General features: G+C 36.9%; 1 pseudogene; it reads right to left on the bottom strand.

Annotated features, from left to right (window-relative positions):
- Window positions 1-1,847: 1,847 nt before the first annotated feature.
- LOC115814132 (NLR family CARD domain-containing protein 3-like) lies at window positions 1,848-6,292 on the bottom strand (annotated as a pseudogene).
- Between the last annotated feature and the right edge of the window lie 726 nt (window positions 6,293-7,018).

The following is a 7,018-nucleotide window of genomic DNA, read 5'->3' as shown; positions in this document are numbered from 1 at the left end:
TTCTCAGACTTGAGGAGCTTGAGCTGAGAACTGAGGCTAGAGCTGTTAAACTTTTCCCTGTTGGATTATAATCACAGAGCCTGGGAGCAAAATGGGAATGTGTGGATAGATTAATCAACAACATAAGAAAACTGTCTGCCAGCATGATTCTTAAAAATTTTCCTTTTACAATTACAGTGGCAACATTCAGGTAAATTTTCATGAATTGCTAAAGCCTGTTTACAGCTAATTAATACTAATGAATAAAAACTGAGTGGTTGGAGTCTTGTGCATATGTGTGGAGCCACTCTTTTCAGACTTTTATATAATTTGGAACTTTAGATTTTTCTTTTTTTCTCTGTAAAGGCTGTTTTCTTTCTTTTCTAGATTCTTCTATTCTCTCAGTCTGTTTCTTTCTTTCTTTCATTCATTCTTTTTTTCTTTCTTTCTTTCTTTCTTTCTTTTTGAAAGCCAAGTCTGATGTTCCCTGATGCTTTTACAGTTTACCAACCAAACATTATGCTAAAGAGAGTAGAAACAGATCCTACTGAGGATTACTGGATTTACCAAATTGATTATTTTTTCTAATTAATGCATTTCTGGAGATAATCAGTTTTTGGAAATATGAATGTTTATGGTAATATGCAATAGAATTTAAAATGTAGCCATTTACCTGTTTTAAAATTCAAAATTGCTTTAAGGAGAAAATTGTGAATAAACACTGAGAACCACAACACATTCACACACTCATCCGGTTTGTGTCCCAGATTGTCTGATATCAGACATAAACATAGAATTCCGCACATGGATCCACGGTGTTTCAGTTCAGTTATACTTACTCAGCAGATCTAGATGCTTTCACCACTGGCAGTAGTTTCAGAAGAACTTTTTCCGGTTTGATTGGTGATTTGTGAGAGGTTGAGCCAATGTATTTACTCAGATCAAACACCTCCAGCTCCTCTTCTCTGGTCAGTAACACATACACCACTGCTGACCATTGAAAAGTTGAGAGTTTTGATCTGTTTAGATTCCCAGATCCCAGGTAATGTTGGAGTTCTTCCACCACAGAATGGTCATTCAGTTCATTCAGACAGTCGAACAGATTGATGGATTTCTCTGGGGATGGATTCTCTCTGACCTTCTTCTTGATATATTTAATTGTCTCTTTATTGCCCTGTGAGGCTTGTCCTGTCTGTGTTCATAGACCCTGTAAGAAAGTCTGACTGGACTCCAGTGAGAGGCCCAAAAGGAAGCGAAGGAAAAGGTCCAGGTGTCCATTCTTACTCTGCAAGGCCTGGTCCACAGCACACTTGTGTAGGTCTGAAACCGTATCATCTTTCATCTTGGTCACAAGTTTAGAGAGTGCTGTTTGGTTAAGCACATTTTTCTTGTGGTTGACAAAGGACAGATAAACGTATAGAGCTGCAAGATGCTCTTGAATGCTCAGATGTGTAAAGCAGTACACCTTCCCATGGTATAGCCCTGACTCCTCTCTAAAGATCTGAGTGCATAGTCCTGAATACACTGATGCATCTCTCACATCAATGTCACATTCTCTAAGATCTTCCTCGTAGAAGATCAGATTGCCTTTTTCCAGCTGCTGAAAAGCCAGTTGTCCAAGTTTGAAAATCATGTCTTTATCTGTCTCTTTGTTCTCACTGTACCTCTCTTGAACGATTTTGGTCTGAATGAACAGAAAGTGTGTGTACATGTGAGTCAGAGTCTTAGGGATCCCTTCATGCTCCAATTCACCCAACATCTTCTCTAGAACAGTGGCTGAAATCCAACAGAAAACTGGTATGTGGCACATGATGTGCAGGCTTCTTGAAGATTTCAGGTGTGAAATGATTCTGTTGGCCAGGTTCTGATCACTGATTCTCCTCCTGAAATATTCTTCTTTCTGTAGGTCATTAAACCCTCGTATCTCAGTGACCTGGTCAACATATTCAGTAGGGATTTGACTGGCTGCTGCTGGTCGGGAAGTTATCCAGATGAGAGCTGAGGGAAGCAGGTTTCCTGTGATGAGGTTTGTCAGCAGCACATCCATTGAGGTTGACTCTCTTACATCACTCAGACTCTTATTGTTCTGAAAGTTTAAAGGTAGACGACACTCATCAAGGCCATCAAAGATAAACAAAACTTTTTGCTCATTCGTGGACAAATCAAGGCTCTTTGTTTCCATGAAAAAGCCATTGAGAAGGTCCATCAGACTCTGTTTTTGATCAGTCATCAAATTCAGCTCTCTGAAAGGAAGTGGAAATATAAAGTGGATATCCTGATTGGCTTTTCCCTCAGACCAGTCTAGGATGAACTTCTGTGCAGAGATTGTTTTTCCAATACCAGCGACTCCTGTTGTAAGCACAGTCCTGATGGGTTTGTCTTGTCGGAGTAAGGGTTTAAATATGTTATTGCATTTGATTGGTATGTCCTCTGCTGTTTCTCTCCTAGGTGTTGTCTCAATCTGTCTGATCTCATGTTCATTATTGACTTCTTCACATTTACCCTGCATGACGTAGAGCTCTGTGTAGATTTCATTGAGAAGTGTAGGGTTTCCCTGCTTTGGAAAACCATCAGAAATGCACCGAAATTTCTGATTCAGATTCGATTTGAATCTATCATAGATTTCAGTCTCAACCAACTTAGATTCATACCTGTCAAATCACAACAAAAGTACAACAGATAAAGTTTCATTAGCTGCAAATATTCATTATTAAGACTTTTAAGTGATTTGATAATGACAATTCAACAGCTGTTTTTTATAACAATATACAGGCCTCAAACATGAAATTGATTACAGCAAATTAGCATAAGGCTCTTCATATCTCTGAGTCTCTAATAAAGGTATGTTGAGCAGTAAATTACAAGACAAGTGATGGAGGCACATATAGGAAAAGCAGATCACACATCAAAGAGACTCGCCGCCCCTAAATCCCACAACAGAGGTCTATAATCCCCATTTCCATTCATACGCTCTTCCGCCCCAGATTATGATGGAATGGTCAAGTATATATTACATTAGAAAGTATTAGAAATATTATTTTATGTTATGTTACGAAAAAAAACATTTATATAATGTTTTATTTACCAATGATTTCATTTGTTCACCAATTTGTTGATATAAGAATTAAATGGTACTCCTCATCCCTCAGATACAAGTGCTGCATGAAGGCTATCACACCAAATCATACTGTTTATCTGTCATATGCCTTCATTATATGATGTGGCTCCTGACTTTTATGTAAACGCACATATGGATATATTAAAGGCTTAAGTGTCCTTCGATGTCAAACTCTGTTCTTTGTTGTTTCATCGTTTTTTTAGAGATATCTGACATTATCATTTTTGCCGTTTTGTTGTTGTTTTCACAGGTAAGGGTAGTCCCACCTTCTGTCTGCACAGTGTGCTCCCTCTGTAAGTTCAATATTCTGTTCTTTTGTTCTCTTTGTTTCCCTGGGCCCATCTGATCTCTCCTGATGAACACTGTTAACATGCGATCCACAACTGATTAATATATAATTAACATTTCTACTAAGGGATTTATTTCATATGTCAAACCACATTCACATATATCAGTTGACAATATTGTTTACTCAGAATATAGCAGAAGGTTCTTTTGTTTTTACTTATTACAAACCATGAGCTTTAAGAAAAAATTGGTAAAAGCCTTCCGTAAATATCTTTAATTTAGTGCTTCATCAGGCAAAATGTAATGAACATGATTTAACCATGATGAAATCTGACCTGTGTTCAGAAGGAGGGTGCTCCTTCTCTAACTCTGGCGGGCCCTCTTTGGACTGGTTGCTCCTCATGGAAACATAGCTGGGTGCAGGTGAGGCCGATCTCCTCTGTTGGATTGACCTTCAACACAACACACACATTCTCTCATTAATGTGCAGTCATTTTTTTCCTATGAATTACCGTCATTGACACAAATAAGTCAACTGACAGAAATTTCACATGCTGGATGGTAATTTGTATTTAGTAATTTGATTATGGTAATTATGGTAATTTGTATAGTTTATAGCCATTTCAACAGTCAGAGCTCTTTACATCAATGCTTATATGTTTTTTTTATTGATAAATGATTTCTGTATTGCTTTTGATTGGTTGTTTTATTAAACAGTTGATGTACACATTTCTGTATTAGGTTGGGTTTTTTTTTATTATTTTCAAATTGTTTACTGATTTATTTATTAATGTGCTGTTTGAAGGCTATTATTCAGAATCATACTGTTTGTCTGTTTGTCTGTTATCATATGATGATGTGACAGCTGACTCTTCTCTTTTCGTAATCTAAAAAAGGGAATATCTGTATGCATGCTGTTTACCTGTACATATGCATGCATAATGTGATGGTGATGAAACTATGATAAGTTCAGTATGTTGTCAGCATCATTATGTTTCTGTAACACTTACAGATCTAATACTTAATGATGGTTGACTGGCCTTATAAATTCTTTTATCATAATCACTTCGGTGTTCAGTAAATGTGTGTTTCTTTATCTTTTCAGGACTTTATCAGTCACTGTGTTTGTTGATCCGTACAATGTTGCTTCACTTTTTTCATCCCTTTTGAAATGTCAATTTCAGTATATTGCAATGTCTATTGTAATGTACATTGAATTGTTTTCTCTTTCTTTTTTTTTGGCCCTCCACCACCCCCCCTTCACTAGACTTCCCTATTAACTAACTCCACCAACACCAACACACACACACACACACACACACATACACACACACACACACACACACATTACAATCCCCCTACGAAATCTTACTTCCTCCCTTTCATTATCTTGCACTCGGATCTCGTACCTCCCACATCCACACATATACTTCCCCATTACTATGCAATACTTGGTCTTGTCTTGTCTTGTTATGTCAGTCTGTCTGTCCGTACACCTGCTCGGTTTTGTCATGTCCCATTATGGCCAGTGATGTCAGTCTGTTAGTCTGTCTGTCTGCCAACTTAGTCCTGTCATGTCTTGTCATGCTTGTGTTTTTATGCGCCTGTCTGTCCTTTTGCTTGTTGTTGTTATGTCTCATCATTCCTCTATCTGTAGGTCTGTCCTGTCTGTCCGTCTGTCTGTCTATCTAGGAATTATGAGGGAGGGAGGGAGGAAGGGAGGGAGGGAGGGAGGAGAGGAAGGGTGGGTGGGGGGGTGTGTTGCGGAGCGACTTCACTGAACGTACTGAACTTGCACTTGTTTAAAATAAATAAAGTTGAATTGTTTTCTTAATCTATAGCACTAACATGCTGATGTTTCTTTGATATGGGCTTGTTGAAACAGTTAAAAAGGTTTTGAAATAATTTCTCAAAACCATTGAATAAGAATCTTCATTTCTTCATTTCTCGAATGTGCTTTGATCTTGCCTCTTATCTGTAGAACATATTCCCTCGGTGAAGCTAATTTTCTGTTCTGTTGCGCTGTTCATCATCCTGGACTTACTGTCTGATCTCTTCGGATGGACACTTTGGACACAAAATGATCCTCAAGTCATGAATAAGAATAATAACCAAAACTAGAATGATGTCTTAATACCAAATTTTGATAGTGTACTTTGCAAAGAGGCATATTTTCCACACACCAGCCACATTTAACTGCGATGAAATCTGACCTGTGTTCAGAGGGAACATTTTCCGCTTTGAAATGTGTTGGATTTTTCATGGACTCGTCACTCTGCATAGTCACACAGCTGCTTAAAGACATGACCGATGTCCTTTTCTGGGATGAGCTGTAACACAGCACATATAGACAAATGATCTTTATTTGATTGTGGTAAAAAAAAAAAACAATTCTTTTTTATTCATAAATATCATTTTTTCATTGTACAAAAACCATCTTATATATATGATGACAGATTCAGTTTCATTTCTATTACCAGTGCCTTAATATTAAGAAATTAAATATTTAAAACATGGTAACTGCTTTTAATAATGAAGTAACTACATCCTTTTTAGCTGTTTAATATATTCTTTAGACGTTCTCATTTAGAGACTTGTATCTTGAACCCTAGGGTGTGTGATGGATAGGTCATTACAAAGGATGTACTTTACTCTATTTCCAAAGATAATTAAATAAACATGAACGATATGATAAACAGTACCAAGGCATAACATAAGGAATTTCCACCATAAAGTCATTATTGATTTAAATGCAATTGTAATTCTTCTATTCCTCATTGTTACACATATGCATAAACACACACACACACACACACACACATACCTCTCTGGTGCACTGTCTGCTTCATTGTCCAAAAACTTCGCTAGTTTAGAGCCCCTTTGTTCACATGCATCAGGGTCATTCATTTCAGGGCGAGTTTTTCCCTCCATGGGTTTGACTTTAGGAAACTATTGGTAGCCTCTAACTTTTGTCATACATCTGTGAATGAAGAATACAAGGTACTGATTCAACAGTCTTCCTCTGTTGTCAGTACAAGGAGGAATATTACGTTACTATCAGACCAGAACACATAACACTAGTGTGTCATTTAAAAAAAAAAACTGATTAGTTTGATCAAAATGGTTCAGCTTTACATGTATAATTCAACCAAACAACAGTCACAACAGCCATGTTGTTTAACATGGTGTCACACACACACACATATGCACACACACACACAAACCCCTACTCATTCAAGGTTTTTCTGTTTATTTTTACTGTTTCCTAGATGGGCTTTGTTTACACTTTTTTTGCTTACTACATAATTCTATAGTTTTGATGCCTTCAGCATCGTTCTACAATAAAAAAGAAACAGAAATAATAAAAATAAAGAAAAACCATTGAATTAGAAGGTGTGTCCAGACTTTTGATTGGTACTGTGTGTATATATATATATATATATATATATATATATATATATATACACCAAACCAAAAAATGGAATAAAAATAAACAAATCAACGGAGAAGTTGGTGCAAGGACAGCATTTCTTTTTGAGGATCACATTGGTTTGTTTGGTTAGAGGAGGAAGACAGATGTGCTTTCATCAGATACCACAGTATAGCAAGGTTTGCATATTTTCTCACTATATT

This window comes from Chanos chanos, chromosome 6 (genome assembly GCF_902362185.1).
Source record: "Chanos chanos chromosome 6, fChaCha1.1, whole genome shotgun sequence".
NCBI lineage: Eukaryota > Metazoa > Chordata > Actinopteri > Gonorynchiformes > Chanidae > Chanos > Chanos chanos.
The sequence above is the reverse complement of the archived record's forward strand: the minus strand, read 5'-3'. Positions and strand labels throughout refer to the sequence as shown.